Source organism: Macaca thibetana, chromosome 18 (genome assembly GCF_024542745.1).
Source record: "Macaca thibetana thibetana isolate TM-01 chromosome 18, ASM2454274v1, whole genome shotgun sequence".
Classification (NCBI taxonomy): Eukaryota; Metazoa; Chordata; class Mammalia; order Primates; family Cercopithecidae; genus Macaca; species Macaca thibetana.
In genome coordinates, this window is record NC_065595.1 from 62,504,623 (window position 1) to 62,526,595 (window position 21,973).

Genomic DNA, 21,973 nt, shown 5'->3' on the forward strand with positions numbered 1-21,973 from the left:
CTGTTGTTAAATATTTTCTGCAAAGAAAAATCCAGCTAAAACAGTTTGCCAGTGACTTCTACCAAACATTCCAGTAATAAGTAATTCCAATCTCACACTCTAAGGTATGGAAAAGGAGATTATCCCTCAACTCGCTTTATGAAGCTGGCATTGCCTTGTATCAAAATCTGATCAGGAGAGTGTCAGAAACAAAAATCTCAGGCCAAAACACTCTTAAATATAGACACAAAAGTCCTGAATTGAATTTCAACAATACGAATACAGCAAGGTAATACATTATAACCTAACTGGCTTATCCAAGAATGCAAGGTTAGTTTAAAATGAGAAAATCAATTAATGTAATTCACCACATTAAAAGACTAAAGGAAAAAAAAATCCTATGATAATTTCAGCAGGTTCAGAAAAAGCCTTTGATCAAATTGAATATCCAACCAGATAAAACTCAAAGGAAACTAGGAATATTTTCCCTGAAAAAAAGGGGGAATTTATAAAAGCGTATGTAGCGAGTATCATAAGTAATCATAGCTTTAAAAAAAAACTTCAATGAAAAACTATGGAGAAGACCTAGTTAGAGAAATGAAATACCATATTTGGAGATAGAAAGACCCAATCTCATAAAAATATTAGTTCTTAATAAATTGATCTATGAATTCAATGCAATTTCATTCCAAATAGAGGTTACTTCTTTAAAAGACTCGAAGAAAAACAGAGAGGGAGGAATTACTTTCTATATATTAAAACTATAGGATGAAGGCAGGGTGATATTAGTACAGGGGCAGACAAATAGTCAATCAAATGCAATAGAAATTCTCACCACACACACACAGAAAAGTATGTGAGGTAATGAATATGTTAATCCACTGGATTTAGCCATTCCACAATGTATGCATGTATCAACACATCATGTTGTACACCATAAATATATGTAACTTTTGTCAGCTTAATAATTAGGCCAGGCACAGTGGCTTGCACCTGTAATCCCAGCACTTTGGGAGGCCAAGGTGGGAGGATTGCTTGAGGCCAGGAGTTCAAGGCCAGCCTGGACAATGTGGGAAGAACCCATCTCTATTTTAAAAAATAAAAATAAACAAGAAAATATAAAAAGTAAATTAATTTTATTTTATTTTTTAATAAAGTGATAAAAAAAAAAAAGACAGGGTATCACTATGTTGCCCAGGCTGGTCTCGAACTTCTGAACTCAAGTGATCTTCCTCCCTCGACCTCCCAAAGTGCTGGGATTACAGGTGTGAGCCGCCACACCTAGCCATTTTTTAAAACTGCAATAGAAAGCTCAGAAATAGGTTCAACATACACAGACACTTGATGTATGGCAGAGGGGGCAATTCAGAATATTGCAGAAAAGATGGATTTTTCAATAAATGATTAGGAGGCGGTTGACTATTGTATTCATTTTCATTGCTATAACAAAATACCACACACTGGGTAATTTATAAAGAAATGAAGTTTCTCTGGCTCACAATTCTGCAGGCTGGACGTCCAAGGTGGATGGGCCGCATCTGGTGAAGTCCTTCGTGCTGTAACCTAGCAGAGGGCTTCTGGTGGCAAGAGGGCAAGGGATGCTAATTCAGGTCCCTCTTCCTCTTCTTATAAAGCCGCCAGTCCCAGCATGGGGGCTCCACCCTGATGACCTTATCCAATCCCAATTACCTCCCAAAGGTGCCACCTCCAGACACTATCAACATATGAATCTGGGGATTACATTTCCGACACATGAAGTTTGGGGAATATGTTCAAACCATAGCGATTACCTATATGGGAAAATTAAATTTAGACTCAACTCAGCATCATATCCCAAAATCAGCTTTAGTTGGATTAAAGACCTAAATGACAAATCAAAATTGTGCTCCTGTCATCATTTCAAGGATATACTTTCTTTTCTGCATTTTACCATTTCTGAAATTGTGATTGATTTTTTATAATAAATGTCAACTTAGACTCCGCGATTTGGGATACAAAATTTTTAGGAGACAATATAGGAGGATTTATTAAACAAGACACAAAAAGCACTAACTATAAAGGAAAAGATTGATACATTTAACTACGTTAAAGTTAGGACTTCTTTAAAAGAGACCGTAAAAAGAGTAAAACAAAACAAAACAAAAATAAGCACCATTCCAGGAGAATATATTTGCAACACATATAATCAACCCAAGATTAGAATCCAGAATATATAAAGAACTCCTATGAATCAGTAAGTAAAAATCTCGCAATCAATAGAAAGATTAGCAAAAGAAATGAAGATGAATTTCACAAAAAATAAGCACAAATGCCCGTAAACTTATGAAAAGATGTTTAATTTCATTAGTAATGTCACGCATGTCCGTGTGAAGAGATCACCAAACAGGCTTTGTGTGAGCAACGTGGCTGTTTATTTCACCTGGGTGCAGGCGGGCTGAGTCCGAAAAAGGAGTCAGCAAAGGAATGTGGGATTATAATTAGTTCTTATAGGTTTGGGATAGGCGTACAAAGTACACTCTCGAGGGGAGAATATTACAAAGTACTTTCTTAAGGGCGGGGGGAGAATATATCATATCAGTTAGGGTGGGGCAGGAACAAATCAAAATGGTGGAATGTCATTATGTAAGGCTATTTTCACGTCCTTTGTGGATCTTCAGTGGCTTCAGGCCATCTGGATGTATACGCAAGTCGCAGGGGATATGATGACTTAGCTTGGGCTCCGAGGCCTGACAAGTAATCAGGAGAATGTAAGTTAAAACTGCAGTGAGATACCACCACACACCCATCAGAATGATTGAATTTTTTAAAATTAATTAATTTTTTTTTTTCCAGACAGTCTTGCTCTGTTACCCAGGCTGGAGTGCCGTGGCGTGATCTTGACTCACTGCAATCTCCACCTCCTGGTTTCAAGCAATTCTCGTGCCTCAACCTCCCAAGAAGCTAGGATTACAGGCCTAGCTAATTTTTGTATTTTTAGTAGAGACTGGGTTTTGCCACGTTGGCCAGGTTGGTCTGGAACTCCTGACCTCATGTGATCCGCCCGCCTCGGCGTCCCAAAGTGCTGCGATTACAGGTGTGAGCCATCACGCCTGGCCAGAATGGTTAAAATTTTTAAAGTCGTTGAATGCCAGGTGTTGGAGGTGTTACTAATGCCAATGATCAACCAGCATTCAGACGCATCACTGGTTCAAAACCAAATTGTACCACTTTTTTGGGGGACAGAAAGTAGAATTTATTGGTGAGTATTAACAGGGGCCAGCAGAGTGGAAGCCATCATGAGTGCGGGGCCCGCCACTTATCCAGAGGGCCACGACTGGGGATGTATTTGGCCCCACAGCCATCTGGGATGAGCCGCTTCTCAGCCACCATGTCTTCAAATTCGTCAGCATTCAACTTGGTGAAGCCCCACTTCTTTGAGATGATGAGATGAGATGAGATGAGATGAGATGAGATGAGATGAGATGAGGCCCCTGCACAGGGCCTCAATGACATGCTCCTTGTTCTGCAGCTTGGTGCAGAGGGACATGATAACTTGGCCAATGTTAACCCTGGCCACAGTGCCCTGGGGCTTTCTTTCCAAAGGCACCTCGCATGCCTGTTTGGAGCCTACATTGGGGTAGTGCAAGGTCAGAGACATGAACATCCATGTTAAAGAAGTTGTACATGTGCAATGGCTGCAAACAGCAGCTTCCTTGGTAGTGTATGCAGCCTGTTTCTTGTATGGGTTGCTCTAAGAAACCAGGTCTTTCAGATGGATGTTCGTGTCTCTGACTCCCTATGTTGCCCGGACAGGACTTGAACTCCTAGCCTCTAGCAATCCTCTTCCCTCCGCCTCCCAAGTAGCTGGGACTACGGGTACCCAGAGTCAAACTATAACAACTTTAGAAAACAGTTTGATATCATCTAGAATGTTGAACATGAACACACACGGGGACCAGTAATTCCAATGTTAGGTACATGCCTCTAGAAATTCTTGCCCAAGTGCCCTGAAAGACACATACAGAAATAGAGCAGCATTGCTCATAATTGCAAAGAAGAGTGTCCACCAAGGGTGAGATGGATACTTAGATTGTGGTGTAATCATATAATGAAATCCTACTGATTTACATCAACGTGGATGAATTTCAAAAATAAAATCTTAAGCAAAGAGACATCACAAGATTAAAGCATGACTCTACTTATTCTATTCCAAAAATGATACACTGTTTCAAGATAAAATAGGTGATAACAGCCATAAAGAAAAATAAGGAAATGACAGAAACTGCAGGAAAGAGAGAGACAGTGCAATCCGAATTGGGTGTAAATCTAGAGCAGGGAAATGTGCTGTTTCTTGGCCTGTGTGATGGATACATAGGTGTCTGTGTGTACTGTTATTTCACAATATAAACTAAAATAGATGAAGGCTAAGGGAGAATGAATTAATAAATACATACATCTGCATTTTTTAAACGTTATTGTGCTCCTATAAGCTCTGTAAATTTCCATTCACACTTCTAAGACAAACTCAGTGTTCCTTAGAACTTTCCTAAAGCACTGCAAGGAATGGTTTTTCAACAAGGCACTGCAGTTTGTTTTGTAATAAATCCTTCTAAAAGGTGAGGAAGAATAAGTTACACAAAATGGGTCAGAAGTGCAAAAAAAACTAGTAGAAACATGAAGACTCTTCTAATAAGTCACTCACATATACATAGCCCCGGATCACTCCATTTAGGTTTTGTAAATTTTATTTATTTATTTATTATTATTATATTATTATTATTATTATTATTTTTGAGACAGTCTCCCTCTGTCGCCCAGGCTGGGGGGCAATGGCACGATCTCAGCTCACTGCAACCTCCCAGGTTCAAGTGATTCTCATGCCTCAGCATCCAGAGTAGCTGGAATTACAGACATGCACCACCAGGCCTGGCTAATTGTTGTATCTTTAGTAGAGACAAGGCTTTGCCATGTTGGTCAGGCTGGCCTCACTCCTGGCCTCATGTGATCCGCCCGCCTCCCAAAGTGTTGTGATGACAAGCGTGAGCCACCGCACCCAGCCTGTTTGCTTTCTTTGAACTGGGTGGTTTTCATTCTTAGTCCTGGGTACAAAGATTCTTCCAGTTGCTGAATGGACTTTCTGTTTTCACTGGTCATGTGCTGCCAGGTCATAAAACCAGGGATCTTCAAGGCCAAGGTATGAGAACCGCAGCTGCACAGAAATCCCCTCTGGGATCTTGTGCTGTCTGAATCCCTTGGGTCATGGGCAGTTCTTGTCAGGGACAATTCATTTCGAGATTAGGCAGGGCTGTGGTTCCACTCAGCAGACAGACCTATCTAAGGAGACCTGCCTTAGACTCACTCTGAAAATCATGATCCTGTTGGAGAACACACTGCCTTCCATAGTTTAAAACTGGGCCGTTTATAGAGAAAATGGGTTCTGTAAATGCTGTGTAAGAAAGATTTGATTTATTAGCGCTTGGAGATGTCTCTGATCCTTTGTCACACTAAGCCTTCATCATCCCATATTTTACATGACTCCTAAACAAATAACGATAGTAACATCTTAGAAGCTACAGAGGGGAGGAGAGATTTTAAAAGGCACTCACCGAGGAAGAAACCGGCTCACCAGCGTGTCTGAAAGCTGCTGTACGGCGAGGATCCTGAGGTCAGCCTGGAAAATTTCCTGGCGCTTCCAGGTTGCTGGGTTCAACAGCCATTGTCTTCAATTATTTTCAGAATAGCCACAAATTTGAATGGAATGTTGGAACTACTGCGAACCGTCCCTAAGAAAGTGTTCCCAGGGTACGTCTGGTCTCCTTAAGCCTTTCAAAAAAAAAAAACACTTTTAAACCCCTCCTTTCTTTCTCCTCAGTTTTTGGGTGTGGGCCCTGCACAATGATCCCTGATAAGAGATGCTCCTTAAACATTAGTGTCAAAAGACACATTTTCAACAAATGTAGTTGAAAGATCTCAGTTGCCCTTGTGATGAGAATCGGGCAGCACTTCATTCTATAAAACAGAGGAAGTGTTCGGAGCTGAGCAGAAGGGGTCGTCTTTATAGACAGGGAAGGGCCGAAGAGGGCAGAAGCCAGGAAAAAAGGCAGCATTAGTTTCGAGGCTATTTTTCTTGTAAGGGGAGACAGGGAGACAGAACAATAGAAAAATCATGATTAGTTAATATTAGGTCACTCTGCTTCTTTTTTACATAAGATTTAAAGCCGAGGGAACTCCGTTATCCTGCAGACTGAAGATTTACACTGGCCTGTTTGGGAAATTGGCCGTTATCTCTCTCGTGATTGCTTGGAAGTTCAAATAACAGTTTAGTCCGGGTTTGGTGATGTGAAACTGTAGCGTGGATGACTCCATTTTAATTTTTAGTCTGGTCTTTTGGGGCCTAGCGCAGGAGCTTAGTCTGAAACAATGACCTCCCATTTTTTTTTTTTTTTCATTTTTTTCATTTTTTTTTTTTTTTTTTTTTTTGAGACAGGGTCTTGCTCTGTCACCCAGGCTGGAGTGCGGTGGCACAGTCATGGCTTACTGCAGCCTCCACTTCCCGGACTCAAGTGATCCTCCCACCTCAGCCTCCCTAGTAGCTGAGATTATAGGTGTGCACCACCACACCTGAACATAATTTTTATTTAACATCACGAAAGTGAAATCTTATTGGGGAAGTGACTCTATTTCAGCAAAAAAGAGTGGTTGTCTCTCACCCTTCACTCTTCTTTTTCCTCTTCCAACTTTCTCCTTCATGAAAGTTCTTCTAATTCAACAAATGTTTGTTGACAGCACAAAGTTTTTGTTTTCTTTCTCCTTATTTATCTAAATGGCTTATTAATGTTAGACAAACTTTCTCCAATGTTAGAAAAATTAAGGGGAAGATGTATGACTTTGTAGATTATTTTCCACTCTGGTAGAAATAGAATTTCAGTGTTCTCACTAGGAGATTCTTTTGTCATTAAGTAAAAATTCCCAGAAGTGATTAAATAAATGCTCAGTAATTTTAGAGCACTATTGCAGTTATTAAAATTAGCTAATCTAGCCAGGCATGGTGGCTCACACCTGTAATCCCAGCACTCTGGGAGGCCAATGCGGGCCAATTGCTTTAGCCCAGGAATTTAAGACCAACCTGGGCAAGGTGGTGAGACCTCGTCTCTACAAAAGTACAAAAATTAACTAGGTGTGGTGGCTCATGCCTGTAGTTCCAGCTACTCAGGAGGCTGAGGTGGGAGGATTGCTTGAGCCTGGGAGGCAGAGGTTGCAGTGAGCCAAGATGGCTGCACTCTAGTGTGGGTGACAGACCCTTCCTCAAAACAAAACAAAAAAACTTTTATAAGGAGACTACTTTTGAACTCAGGGATTGCCTAGTTTGTGACTACGAACTTCTGGGAGGACAAGAAAGCATCATCACATGTCTCAAAGAATACAGGAAGAAAGAAAAAGGACAGATTTTCCAATGTTTCCTCGTTGGAGTATCTGCCATCCTCAACCCTCCCTCACCCTCAGATAACACATCCCACTCCTGCTCCAACCTCCCCTCAGAACACGAAACACACAGTACTGAGACTTTCTGTGTCAGCCCGGGAGGGAAGCGATAAAAGAAAGGCACAAACAGGGGAGTGGCAAGGAGGAGGCTGACAAGGAGGCACCCCAGGCCTCTGCATGCAATCGGCAATCAGCCATCAACTTCAGTAACCCACTGCCCTGTGGACAAGAAACAAGAGCAGTGTGGGGGCAAAGGTAGGGCACTGTGACGAAAATCTTCCTCATCGCTGATGTTGTCACGATCAAATAATGACCTTCCTTTCCAAGTTGCACGGCTCCTCAACTTTTGAGGAGCTTTCTGGAATCTTCCTGTGGTCCTGTGCCCGAAAACACCGCTCTGTGTGTCTACAGTCTGGAAGCAGATGCAGCCTGGGATGGGAGTTTTTGAAATGACTCCACAAGATTCTAAAGGAAATTCAAACCAGGAAAGTGGAATTTACAAGGGAAACAAACAGTCTTGTCTCCAGCTTTCAGACTGGAGTCTAAATTTAGATCACCATATAGAAGAGCATGCGCGGGCCTGGAAAGCTTTTCCTGCAGAGCTGACATCTCTTTACCTCTTCCCTTTTTAGCCTCCTAGAGGACATGTTATTTTGTTTTTATTATTGTTTTGGAGATAGCAGGCTCCTGAAAAGCCAGCCCCCGGCGTCAGAGAATCTTATCAACTCATTTCTGAGTTGCAGTCAAAAACCTCCTGATAATATCCAATAAAACTTTCTTTCATATCACTGTTAGAAAGTAGGTTCAGGGGCGAGGCGTGGTGGCTCATGCCTGTAATCCCAGCACTTTGGGAGGCCGAAGCAGGAGGATCACCTGAAGCCAGGAGTTCAAGACTAGCCTGGGCAACAAAGTGAGACCCCCATCTCTGCAAGAAATAAAAATGAAAAAGAGGCCGGGTGCGGTGGCTCACACCTGTAATCCCAGCACTTTGGGAGGCCAAGGCAGGCAGATCATGAGGTCAGGAGATTGAGACCATCCTGGCTAACCCGGTGAAACCCCGTCTCTACTAAAAATAAAAAAAACTAGCCAGGCGCGGTGGCGGGCGCCTGTAGTCCCAGCTACTCCGGAGGCTGAGGCAGGAGAATGGCATGAACCCGGGAGGCGGAGCTTGCAGTGAGCTGAGATCGCACCACTGCACTCCAGCCTGGGAGACAGAGCGAGACTCCATCTCAAAAAAATAAAATAAAAAATAAAATAAAATAAAAAAATAAATAATGAAAATAAAAATAAATTAAAAAGAGGCTGTGTGCAGCAGCTTACACCTGTAATCCCAGCACTTTGGGAGGCTGAGGTGGGCGAATCACCTGAGGTCAGGAGTTTGAAACCAACCTGGCCAATACGGTGAAACCCCGTCTCTACTAAAAATACAAAAATTAGCCAGGCATGGTGGCGCATGGCATGCCTGTAATCCCAGCTACTTGGGAGGCTGAGGCAGGAGAATCACTTGAACCCGGGAGGCGGAGGTTGCAGTGAGCCAAGATCACACCACTGCCCTCCAGCCTGGGAGACAGAGCAAGACTCTGTCTCAAAAACAAATAAATAAATGAGAAAGTGGGACCTGAAGGATGTTTGCTTGGTGTAACTGACACAATTGTTAAGAGCCAACTCTTTCCAATTTAAAGTCTCCGTAGCCTTTGGGCCAGGTGTGGTTGCTCATGCCTGTAATCCCAGCACTTTGGGAGGCCGAGGCAGGCAGATTGTTTGAGCCCAGAAGTTTGAGACCAGCCTGGGCAGGATGGCAAAACCCCGTCTCTCAAAAAACAAAAATTAGCTGTGCCTGTAGTCTCAGCTACTCAGGAGGCTGAAGTGGGAGGATAGCTTGAGCCTGGGAGGTTGAGGCTGCCATGAGCCTTGATCATACCACTGCACTCCAGCGTGGGAGACAGAGCGAGCCTCTGAATGCCTGGACCAGTTATATGAGGAAAACCGAGCAATCTGGAGGTATTCACAACGGCAATGCCGCCCGATAGTTCCTCTTCAGCCAATGAGTCCCCAAAGGGATTGGTTTGTGACACGCAGCACTCACTCTGATCCTCACTATTGCCTTCACGCGTCCTCCAGTCCTCTCTGTTAACTAGACGCACTCCCTTCCCCTCACCCAACTTTGCTGAAGTTGCTCCCTCCCACAGTATTGCCCTGCTCCTCGATGCCGCCAATTCTTCCAGGTTCTGTGCAAGCACTGCCTCTCCTGAAAAGTGTTCCTTCATCCCACCAACTAGACATCATTTTTCCTTTCATTTTGCTGAATGGAAAGGCAACTTGTTTGTATCTGAAATAGATCACATGTGTATCTTGTACACAGGCCCTGCATGTGATTATTTAGGTGTAAATCCAATCTTCCTTTCCAGATTATTAGATACTCGCCTGCCTGATGCATGGCTAATTTGTGTCATTTCCTCAAGAGTATTCAGCTCTGTGTCTTACACTGCAGAACCTCTATAAGCACATGATGCACACATGGATGAATGTGGCCTTACCAGCAAAGACAGATCTACTCAGTGGGTGGACAGCGTCCTACAGCTATGTCCAATGGCAAGAAAGTTGTGTGACAGTGAGTAGTGTCCTGGCCCTGTTTCCAGACAGCTAGAGTCCAGGGCGTTTAACTCCACCAACTTCCAATCTTGCTTTCCCTTTCTTCTCTCTCCGATCCAGCCAAACCCATCTCCTCATTACTGTGGGAAAACATCATACTCATTCCCAGGTCTGCAGCTTTTATTATGACATTCAGCCAACTTGAAACACTCTACTTCTCTGCTACTGATTGTCTAAGTCTTGCCCTGCCTCTGAGGCTCAGCTTAAAGTCCATCTCTACCAGGAAGCCTTCCTTGAATAGTTTAGTCCTTGATGCAGTGTGCCATGAAGAAAGGGAATGGATTAAAATAGTCTATCTCTGGGTCCTAGTTTCTGCTCAACTACTTGACCTCTGACTCCTCATTCATAAAATGAGTTATTGAATTACCTGATCTCCAAAGCCCTCAATGGTTAATATAGTCTATACTGCTAATCTCTCCATTCTTGGAACTTCTAGCACTTATATTGCTGCAACCATTTGCTTGGTACCAAACCCATGCTTACCTGCACTGTTGTTTATCTTTTTTTTTTTTTTGAGACAGAGTCTCACTCTGTTGTCCAGGCCGGAGTGCAATGGCACCATCCCGGCTCACTGCAACCTCTGCCTCCCAGGTTCAACTGATTCTCCCTGCCTCAGCCTCCCGAGTAGCTGGGATTACAGGTACCCGCCACCACGCCCAGCTAATTTTTGTATTTTTAGTAGAGATGGGGTTTCACCATGTTGGTCAGGCTGGTCTCGAACTCCCGACCTCAGGTGATCTGCCCCCCTCAGCCTCCCAAAGTGCTAGGATTACAGGCGTGAGCCACCACGTGTCTGGTTCATCCAACTAACTTGTAACACCCTCAAGGACTAAAATTGTCCTTCAATTATTTGCAGCCCTGTCATTTAGGATAGAAGTTTTGGTAATAAATGTTTTTGGTAATGATGACTATGACAGATAATTACGAATGCTTGTGCCACTTTTCCTAACGCTGCTTTGAGGATGTTGTTGCTGCCACAAACATCCTTTGTATCTGTGGAACACTTTAAGTAATGGAAGAGTTGTCTACTGACATAGGCAGTGGTTAAAACCATGGAATCCATCCCTTGTTTGCTTGTGACTTTGTGTCTTAGTGTAACTCCTTTAAAACTCAATTCATAAAGGCTGGGATTGGTGGCCCACGCCTGTAATCCCAGCACTTTGGGAGGCCAAGGTGGGTGGATCACATGAGATCAGGAGTTCAAGACCAGCCTGGCCAACATGGCAAAACCCCATCTCTACCGAAAATACAAAAAATTAGCCGGGTGTGGTTGTGCATGCCTGTACTCCCAGCTAGCAGGGAGGCTGAGGCAGGAGAACTGCTTGAGCCTGGGAGGTGGAGGTTTGCAGTGAGCTGAGATTGTGCCACTGCACTCCAGCCTGGGCGACAGCAAGCCTCCATCTCAAAAAAAAAAAAGGAAAAGAAAAAGAAAAAACAACAACAACAAAAAACCCTTAGTTTTTTGTTTGTTTGTTTGAAACGGAGTTTTGCAGTGTCGCCCGGGCTGGAGTACAATGGCGCAATCTCGGCTCACTGCAATCTCTGCCTCCCACCCGGTTTCATGCGATTCTCCTACCTCAGCCTCCCAAGTAGCTGGGATTACAGGCATACACCACCACTCCTGGCTAATTTTTTATATTTTTGGTAGAGACAGAGTTTCACTATGTTGGCCAGACTGGTCTTGAACTCCTGACCTCCTGATCTGCCCGCCTCGGCCTCCCTAAGTGCTGGGATTACAGGCGTGAGCCACTGCACCTGGCCAAAAACCTCAGTTTTTAAATTTGATTTTTGCATGGAAAGATAATCCCAATGTTGGCAGGTACTACTGACTGGCAAACCTGATCTTTAGTCTAACTCCCTCCTCCCTTATCTACCTCTACCTTAAGGGCTATAAAAAGTAGAATGTGGCTGGGCACGGTGGCTCACACCTGCAATCCCAGCACTTTGGGAGGCCGAGGTGGGTGGATCATGAGGTCAAAAGATTGAGACCATCCTGGCCAACGTCATGAAACCCCATCTCTACTAAAAATACAAACATTAGCTGGGTGTGGTGGCATGCACCTGTAGTCCCAGCTACTCGGGAGGCCGAGGCAGGAGAATCGCTTGAACTCGGGAGGCAGAGGTTGCAGTGAGCTGAGATCGCACCACTGCACTCCAGCCTGAGCAACAGAGCGAGACTCCATCTCAGGGGGAAAAAAAAGAGCAGAATGTGTGTTCCAGCTTCTCTTGCAGACAGAATTGGCAGTGTGGTTCAGTTATCACCAGTAAGACATAAATGAAGTCTGAGGTATTGTTGCTTCTCTTCTGTGTATTCTTTTATTCTGCCTGTAACACATATGTAATGGCTAGAGCTGTAGCAGCTATTTTGTAACTGCGAGTGGATAAGCAGAAAACAAAAACCACATTTTAAGGCTGGGGAGCAGAAATATAGAGGGATCCTGAGTCCATGACAGCATCATGGAGCAGCTCTTCTAGCCTTGGACTGTGTACCTTGGAAGTCCTTGCTATATGAGAAAAAAATCCTCCCATTTCCCATCGATTTAAACTACTGTCATTGAGGTCTTCTATTACTTGCAGCTGAGTGCATCTCTAATGAGTACCTCATTTCACAGTCTGGTTATAAGGGTAAATGAGATTAATGTAAATCCCTTAGAATCTCCCAGAGTAAGTCCTCAACAGACAGTTACTGTTATTGTTTGAAAGTATGCCTCCATTACCATCTATTTTCCCCCAGCCTTGTCCTGTGGCATCTGAGCTTTAAAAGGGAAGAAACACAGTTGCTTATCTGTTTTTTTCCATCAGTCTATGACTTCCTGAGGAAATACTATCATATTTCAAAGATGCCATCATAGGCAACATCTTTCAAAAAAGCAAGAGAACTAGAGCACTGAGCCAAGGTGTTGGTCTCTCCTATCTCCAATCTTCTCCTCTATGTGTACTGGATAAACACAACTCCAACAAAAAGCCTTCCCTGAGGCCTTTCTTTGCCCCTGCACTTACGAAATTTCCCCCAAGTTAATACGTGAATGCCCTTCCTTGGCTCTTCACAAGCTGCTTTTCTCTCTGTCTTCAAGCCTCAGCTCCCAAGACCCCTCCTCATAGAGACCTTCCCTGGTGACCTTTTCTTTTTTTTTTTTTTTTTCTTTTTTTTTAGACAGAGTCTCATCTGTCGCCCAGGCTGGAGTGCAGTGGTGCAATCTCAACTCACTGCAACCTCCACCTCTGGGGTTCAAGCAATTCTCCTGCCTCAGCCTCCTGAGTAGCTGGGACTACAAGTGCCCGCCACCACACCTGGCTAATTTTTTGTATTTTTAGTAGAGCCGGGGTTTCACTGTGTTCGATAGTCTCAATCTCCTGATCTCGTGATCCACCCACCTTTGTCTGGCAAAGTGCTGGGGTTACAGGCATGAGCCACCGTGCCCAGCCCCTGGTGATCTTTTCTAAGGATGCTTTCTCCAGTATTCTCCATTTGTTTTTATTTTTAAATTTTTCTTTAGAGATGAGGTCTCCCTTTGTTCCTCAGGCTGGAGTGCTGTGGTACAATCATAATCATAGTTCACTGAAGACTCAAACTCCTAGGCACAAGCAGTCCCCCACCTCAGCCCCCGAGTAGCTGGGACCACAGGTACACACCGTCACGCATTGCTAATTTTTAAATTTTTTTGTAGAGACTGGGTCTTGCCATGTTTATCAGGCTGGTTTTGAACTCCTGGCCTCTAGCAATATGTCTGCCTCAGCCTCCCAAAATGGTGGGATGACAGGTGTGAGCCATTGCACCCAGCCTACTTTCCCGTCTTACCATCCTGCTTATTTTCTCTTGTGATTATCTCATTTATTCGTTTGCTTGTTGTTTGTCTTGCCTTTTAGGCTGCACACTTCATTCCAGCAGGATCTTATCTGTTTTGTTCACCAGTGCACCTGAGACATAGCATAGTGCCTGACACTCAGTAGGTGCTCAATTAATATTTGTTAATTTCTTTTTTTTTTTTTTTCCCCCTGAGACACAGTTTCACTCCGTCATCCAGCCTGGAGCACAGTGATGCAATGTTGGCTCACTGTAACCTCTACCTTCTGGGCTCAAGGGATCCTCCCACCTCAGCCTGTGGAGTAGCTAAGACTACAGGCACGTAGTCCCACACCTGGCTAATTTTTGTATTTTTTTGTAGAGATGGGATTTTGCCATGTTGCCTAGGCTATTCTCAAACTCCTGAACTCAAGTGATCGGCCCACCTTGGCCTCCCTAAGTGCTGGGATTACAGGTGTGAGCGCCATCATGCCTGGCCAATATTTGGTAATTCATTAACCAAACCTCTAAAAGCTCAGTGAAGTTTTAGTTTTAGCCTAAAATCTATGCTGGTAAAACAGGATAAATTGGTGACTTACTGCTCACATGTCAGAAGGCTCCTTTGTTTTATAAAAAGATTCAAGGCAGATTTCAAAAAGAATTAAGCTTCACTTTCAAAAATTCCTTTTATATTCAGATTTTCAGGAACGTTGAAACGGTATTACAGAAAGTGAAGTAATCTACATCTGTATCGTTTCCACATGTGCAGCATTTAATTTGTAAAGATTGCTAAAAACGCTATGTCTCCCAAATTGTGTGTTCTTCTCATTAAATGTTTTTATGTATCATTTCATTGGGAAAAGCCGTAAAATGGCAAGGCAGGTCAATAAACAGCAGTGATAGTTCTTTTAAGCTTATATTCTAAATCACCTTGGCTTTAGCGAGACACACACATGTGTTGGGGAATTTTAGTCTATTGTATTTAGTGGCTATGATTTACGATTTGCAAAAATCTCAGAGGTTGATGAAGGTGGCAGGGAAAACAAAGCAAAGGTGCCCATGTATGGATGTGTGTGTTCTGAACAGGATGTATACTCGTGTGTTAAAGTTGGTGGCTGGGTGTGGTGGCTTATACCTGTAATCCCAGCACTTTGCCAGGCTGAGGTGGGAGGGTCACTTGGGTCCAGGAGTTCAAGACCAACCTGAGCAACATAGCAATATCCCATCTCCACAAAAAAGCAAAAAAAATTAGCCAGTGCGGTGCTGCATGGCTGTGGTCCTGGCTACTTGGGAGGCAGAGGATGGAGGACTGCTCAGCCCAGGAGTCTGAGGCTACAGTAAGCCAAGATCACACCACTGCACTTCAGCCTGGATGACGGAGTAAGACCCTGTCTCAAAGGAAAAAAAAAAGGAAACTGAATTTATAGAAGCCCTTAAAGAAGGTGAGAACAAAGAATAAGGAATAATACAGTAAGAAATATACAATTTAATTAAAACTAAAAAAGTTGCTAACTATTAAATAAACTCCCAATTAAATAAAATATTTTATTTAATTAAGTACAAGAAGAAGAAAGCTAGCCGGGCGAGGTGGCAGGCGCCTGTAGTCCCAGCTACTCGGGAGGCTGAGGCAGGAGAATGGCGTGAACCCAGGAGGCGGAGCTTGCAGTGAGCGGAGATCTGGCCACTGCACTCCAGCCTGGGCAACAGAGCAAGACTCCGTCTCAAAAAAAAAAAAAAAAAAAAAAAAAAAGAAGAAGAAAGATTCCCTAAATGTGCAGAAACTGGAACTTTGGAATTTGGACACATGATTAAAAAAAAAAATTCTTCTTTTTTTTTTTTTTTTGAAACAGGGTCTCACTCTATCGCCCAGGCTAGAATGTATTGGCACAATCTTGGATCACTGCCTCCCGGACTCAAGTGATCCTTCTATCTCAGTCTCCCGAGTAGCTGGAATTACAGGCACACACCACCACACCAGGGTAATTTAAAAAAAATGTTTGTTTTGTAGAGACAAGGTCTCACCATGTTGTCCAGGCTGTTCTCAAATTCCTGGCCTCAAGCAATGTGCCCACCTTGGCTTTCCAAAGAGCTAGGATTACAGGTGTGAGCCGCTGCACCCAACCTAAAAAGTTTTGTTTTACTTTTATAATTGTATGAAGAATAAAATAAACTAACGTTTATAATAACATATGGTATAGAAATTCCTAGGAGCTGAACTAAAGAAAACTGAAAAAAAAAAAAAACAAACTTATAATGAGTATTTGTGAGTTAGGCATATTTTATCTTTTAGTATAAAATACAAATAGAATTTTATATGGATATCTCCAGTTAATTTTCATTCACTGATAACTCCTTACATCACTTAAATCAGTAGGTTCATTTCCTTTTGAAATATGCTGATTCAAAAGCAACTAACTGAGCAAGTTTTGTGACCAAAGATAGCTAATCGCAATGGAGCCAGTTGGGTCCAGAGCACAAAACCCTGACTCACAGTGTAGCCTTTCCTGGTTGTGAAACCTTTCTCCTTCCTGTTTACATTTTTAGTTCAGCCAACATATATTGTGTACCTAGAAGAGGGCTAAATATAGCACAAGATAGAAACCAATAGGCATGGGCTGTTTGACTTTCCCTCACAAAACTCAGACAGTAGGATCTTCCCTCTAACACAATAAAGGAATTTGGATTTTGTGCAGCTGCCAAAGGACAAATGCCCACTGCAGGGTTGAAACTCCCAGCAGAAGTTATCAAGTGGAGGCAAACATTTTGCTTCCTGGAAGTTGCTTTTTATTAGACTTCGGTAGTAAAGATACGTTAGTTCCAGCTACAGATTAAGCTAGTCATGGTCTCTTGCAACCATACTGTTTAGCGTTTTGTGTTTGGACATTTTGCAAGTAACTTACAAAAGAAATTGATTTTTTTTACACAATAACAAAGAGGACTTGTTTGTTTATTGATTGATTGATTGATTGAGACGGAATCATTCTGTTGCCCAGGCTGGAGTGCAGTGGAGTGATCCTGCCTCACTGCAACTTCTGCTTCCTGGGTTCAAGCAATTCTCCTGCCTCAGCCTCCCAAGTAGCTGGAATTAGAGGCACCCCCCACCATACTTGGCTAATTTTTGTATTTTTGGTAGAGACGAGGTTTCACCATGTTGGCCAAGCTGGTTGTCTCAAACTCCTGACCTCAGGTGATCCACACCCGTTGGCATCCCAAAGTACTGGGATTACAGACTTTAGCCACTGTGCCCAGCCTGTTTATTTGTTTATTTTTTGAGATAGGATCTCTTCGGCCGGGAGCAGTGTCTCACACCTGTAATCCCAGCACTTTGAAAGGCCAAGGCGGGCGGATCACGAGGTCAGGAGATAAGACCATCCTGGTTAACATGGTGAAACCCCGTCTCTACTAAAATACAAAAAAAAAATTAGCCAGACATGGTGGCGGGCACCTGTAGTTCCAGCTACTCGGGAGGCTGAGGCAGGAGACTGGTGTGAACCCAGGAGGCAGAGCTTGCAGTGAGCCGAGATCACACCACTGCACTCCAGCCTGGGCAACAGAACGAGACTCCGTCTCAAAAAAAAAAAAAAAATCTCACTCTATCACCCAGGCTAGAGTGCGCTGGGGTGATAATGGCTCACTGCAGTCTTGACCTCCCCGGCTCAAGCAATCCTCCTGCCTCAGCCTCCTAAGTAGTTGGGACTACAGGTGTGTGCCACCATGCTAGGCTAATTTTTAATTTTTTGTAGAGATGGAGGTCTCACTTTGTTGCCCAAGCTGGTCTTGAACTCCTGGGCTTAACGGATCCTTTTGCTTTGGCCTCCCAAAGTGCTTGGATTACAGATGTTAGCCACTGCGCTCATCCAAGAGCATTTAAACATACATTAAATCACATTGTTACCGAAAAGATTTCTTCTAAGTATTCAAATTTGCCTAACCTCTAATCTCTGTGACTTCTCTGAGTGTGGCTGTAATTCACTGGATAAAGCAACAAACACATAGGCTTAATAAGTGCTTTACATGTATATTAACTCAATCCTCCCAACAACTATAAGTATTAGACTTTATTATTATCTCCATGTTACAGATGAAAAACTGATGCCCTTAAGATCAACTACTTTGCTTAAGGCCACACAGCTCAGAATGGCAACTGGAGCCCGGCAGGCCCCAGAGCCTGTATCGTCAGCCACCACAATATACAAGCCTATTTAGCTCACGTGAGAAACTTTGCACGATGCCTTTGAAAAATTTAGTTTTTCCATTACATTGTTTTCTGTTCTGATCTATTAAAATGTTTTAAGCCAGAAAAGCAATGTTATTTCAATCACTGAGATTACAGAACTAGGAAACTTTTAGTATCTATTATGCAGTGTAACCAAAAGAAATCTTGAAAAAAGCACAAGAGAAGGCCGGGCGCGGTGGCTCACGCCTGTAATCCCAGCACTTTGGGAGGCCGAGGCGGGCGGATCACAAGGTCAGGAGATCGAGACCACGGTGAAACCCCGTCTCTACTAAAAATACAAAAAATTAGCCGGGCGCGGTTGTGGGCGCCTGTAGTCCCAGCTACTCGGGAGGCTGAGGCAGGAGAATGGCGTGAACCCGGGAGGCGGAGCTTGCAGTGAGCCGAGATCGCGCCACTGCACTCCAGCCTGGGCGACAGAGCGAGACTCCGTCTCAAAAAAAAAAAAAAAAAAAAAAAAAAAAAAAAAAAAAAGAAAAAAGCACAAGAGAGGAAAAAAATTCTTTTCAAACCTTTTTATAAGAAGGACTTAGGGAAAAAGGAAATGTCCTTTCCCTTTCAATTATAAAGGTGAGTTTTAATTTCTTGGGAGGGTGCAGTCTTGTCTTTTTTTTTTTTTTTTTAGTCATTTTTTAAAGTGCAGCTTCTCATGTTTTTTTTGTTTTGTTTTGTTTTGTTTTGAGACGGAGTTTCACTCTTATTGCCCAGGCTGGAGTGCAATGGCGCAAACTCGGCTCACTGCAACCTGCGCCTTCCAGGTTCAAGCGATTTTCCTGCCTCAGCCTCCGGAATAGCTGGGATTACAGGCATGAGCCACCACACCCAGCTAATTTTGTCTTTTTAGTAGAGATGGGGTTTCTCCATGTAGGTCAGGCTGGTCTCGAACTCCCGACCTCAGGTGATCCACCCGCCTCAGCCTCCCAAAGTGCTGGGATTACAGGCATGAGCCACCATGCCCAGCCCTTCTCATCTGCTTTTAACATCTCATGATACTATAAAGAAACAAACTGACATTAAAAAATGAACATGAAAGGATCCACCCAATCCGAATTTAAAAGAAGACGAAAAACATACGGTTTTTCAAAGGTAAACAGTAACCAGATCACTCCTGAGCTTATTCCTGCATTATGTAAATCAGAAACTCTAGACAGTCTAATCAAGTCAAATTATGCTCATCACACCAGAAAGCAACCATTCTGAAGCATCTCATTTTTTCTTCTTGCTCTCAATTCTACCTGACATTCATTGTCTGGTGTTTCCTTCCATGTCTATAAACTCTATTTCTGCACCTTTCCATATAATCTTTTATTTCTTGTCCTTACAGATCTTTTTCTTACTCTTAATCTTTCACTTGATTTCCCCCCTGGCCTTTGCTACTCAGTTCTTGCTTTATTGAATTTTAGTCATTCATGATGTACCGCATTTTCCCCTGGAGGTTCTAGTTTGAGTCATTTGGAAAGATGCTTTCTTTAAAACTACCTATTGGGTACTGTACTAGCTACTTGTACTAGCTACTTGGGTGATGGAGTCATTTACACTCCAAACCGCAGCATCACAAAATATACCTCTGTAACAAACCAACACAATCCTGCGATAAAATTTGAAATAAAGAAAAAAAAAGTAGAATAGTCTGGAAAATGATCACTGATGAGCTGATTCTTGAATAGAAATATGAAATCATTCAAAATGTTTTAAATTTATCATTTAAAAAATAATTTTGGCTGGGCACAGTGGCTTGTACCTGTAATCCCAGCACTTTGGGAGGCCGAAGTAGGAGGATCGCTTGAGCCCAGGAGTTTGAGACCAGCTTGGGCAACATAGGTAGACCCTGTCTTTACAAAAAATTTAAAAATTAGCCAGGTGTGGTGGTGAATGTCTATAGTCCCAGCTACTTGGGAGGCTGAGGCAGGAGGATTGCTTGAGCCTGGGAGATCAAGGCTGTAATGAGCCATGACTGTGCCACTGCATTCCAGACTAAGCAACTGAATGAAACCCCATCTCGATAATAATAATAATTGCCAGGCACGGTGGCTCATGCCTGTAATCCCAACACTTTGGGAGGCCGAGGTGGGTGGACCACTTGAGGTCAGGCGTTCAAGACCAGCCTGGCCAACATGGTGAGACCCTGTGTCTACTAAAAAAATACAAAAATTAGGCCAGGCGTGGTGGCTCACACCTGTAATCCCAGCACTTTGGGAGGCCAAGGCGGTCGGATCAAGAGGTCAGGAGATCAAGACCATCCTGGCTAACACCGTGAAACCCCGTCTCTACTAAAAAATAGAAAAAATTAGCCGGGCGTGGTGGCGGGTGCCTGTAGTCCCAGCTACTCGGGAGAATGGTGTGAACTCAGGAGGCAGAGCTTGCAGTGAGCAGAGATCATGCCATTACACTCCAGCTTGGGCGACAGAGTGAGCCTCCGTCACAGACACACACACAAAATTAGCCAGGTGCGATGGTGCATGCCCGTAATCCCAGCTACCCGGGAGGCTGAGGCAGTAGAATCACTTGAACACAGGAGGCGGAGGCTGCAGACAGCCAATATCACACCACTGCACACTCCAGCCTGGGCAACAGAGTGAGACCCCGTCTCCAAAAATCATCATCATCATCATCATCATCATCCTGACAATCATATTTTTATGAAAATGAATAAGTGGATTAGATGGGGAGAAAAGGTGCTCTTTCTTGATACCTGGCAGACTGAGGTGACCTCTATGTCAGGAGACGATGGTGGCATTGTCCTCACCACTGTTCGCCAGCGATCCTTGTCTCTGCAGGGGCAGCACAGCTGGAATTCTGAAAGAACCTGCTCCTCTAAAACATGGATCCCAGATCTGAGCTTTAAGGGCCTTTGTTAAAATAAAACGTGTTTTTCAAAAGGGATTAGCATTTTACACTAGTAATCCTCTCACTCAGCTTGGAGGGCACAGAGGGAATGGAGCACAAAACATGAACATCTTGAGGAGGCTCGTTCTTGGGATGGGTGGGTTGTCATGGGAGGCATATCTAAAGCAGGTGTCAGAACCCAAGGGACTGGAGGTTTGATCAACCAGGAACCAGTATCAGGTGAGTAGGCTCCAGACAGAAGGCACAAAAGGGAAGTGTGGAGTACAAACATAAGAAGAATGAAGCTAGACCAACTGCTCTGGGGCTCACTTATTAGTTACATATATTGGGAGCTGTTTCTATGGGAGAAACAGATCCTAACATTCTCCACCTGTCCCGCCACCTCCGTCAAACCCCAGGAAAGCAGAGTAAAACTTGCTTTGTGAAAAGAAAATTTCTTCCATCAAGTGAGGCATCCCATTGCTTTTATTATCCCAATACTCTGAGTGAAAATATGATCTTATATGTTTATTTGCCTAAAACTTACTCCAGTTGTCACAACAAACCCAAGTGAAGGAGGAAGTAAGACCTAAAAACATATTTTATAGACAGCTGCCATCTGCCTTGATGAAACTATTAAAGCCTCCTCAAGAACAAGCCTCTTGTCCTGATTCTTGTCTTCTGTTTTATCCTCTCCCACTTTTCATCTGTCCCTTAGCTCAGATGACAGCGATTACAGCCATAGTAGCAAACTCTTAGGAGAGAGAGACTAATGGAAATTTCCCTTTTCCAAGGCAGCACAATAGAGGAAATCTTTGAGATTTTGGGGGGCAGCTGTCATTTGCACCAGCCATCCCAGTCAAAGGACATGTGTTCTGTGACTATTCTGGCAGCAGGACACAGATTCATGGAACAAAGGTGCATTCCCACCTGTGGGATCCTGGGCTGTTGGAAAGAAAATAGCAATGGTGGAAGCGTTGAGAGACTTGGTTACGTTCTTCCCTCCTTTGCATATCACTTGACCCTGATGGCTTGAT

At 43.5% G+C, this 21,973-nt stretch overlaps 2 protein-coding genes and 1 non-coding gene across 9 annotated transcripts in view; 2 read left to right on the plus strand and 1 right to left on the minus strand.

The window, feature by feature from the left end:
* LPIN2 (lipin 2) overlaps positions 1 to 5,740 on the minus strand; it is a 105,520-nt gene extending 99,780 nt beyond the window's left edge. Inside the window, exon 1 of the mRNA XM_050767458.1 lies at positions 5,565 to 5,740. The gene's annotated coding sequence lies outside the window, so the exon portion shown is untranslated. The remainder of the gene's footprint in view (positions 1 to 5,564) is intronic.
* LOC126941171 (myosin regulatory light chain 12B) overlaps positions 1 to 21,973 on the plus strand; it is a 392,918-nt gene that overhangs the window by 137,581 nt on the left and 233,364 nt on the right. Inside the window, exon 1 of one of the 7 annotated variants that reach the window (XM_050767508.1) lies at positions 2,530 to 2,539. The exons of 5 other annotated variants lie outside the window; for them this stretch is intronic. The gene's annotated coding sequence lies outside the window, so the exon portion shown is untranslated. Of the gene's footprint in view, positions 1 to 2,529; positions 2,540 to 4,775; positions 4,786 to 21,973 lie in introns of those variants that run through there. One more of the 7 variants, XM_050767501.1, reaches the window with a different exon arrangement.
* On the plus strand, positions 3,599 to 3,728 carry LOC126941587 (small nucleolar RNA SNORA70). Its single transcript, XR_007721371.1, has one exon. It is a non-coding gene; the product is annotated as a small nucleolar RNA SNORA70 (small nucleolar RNA).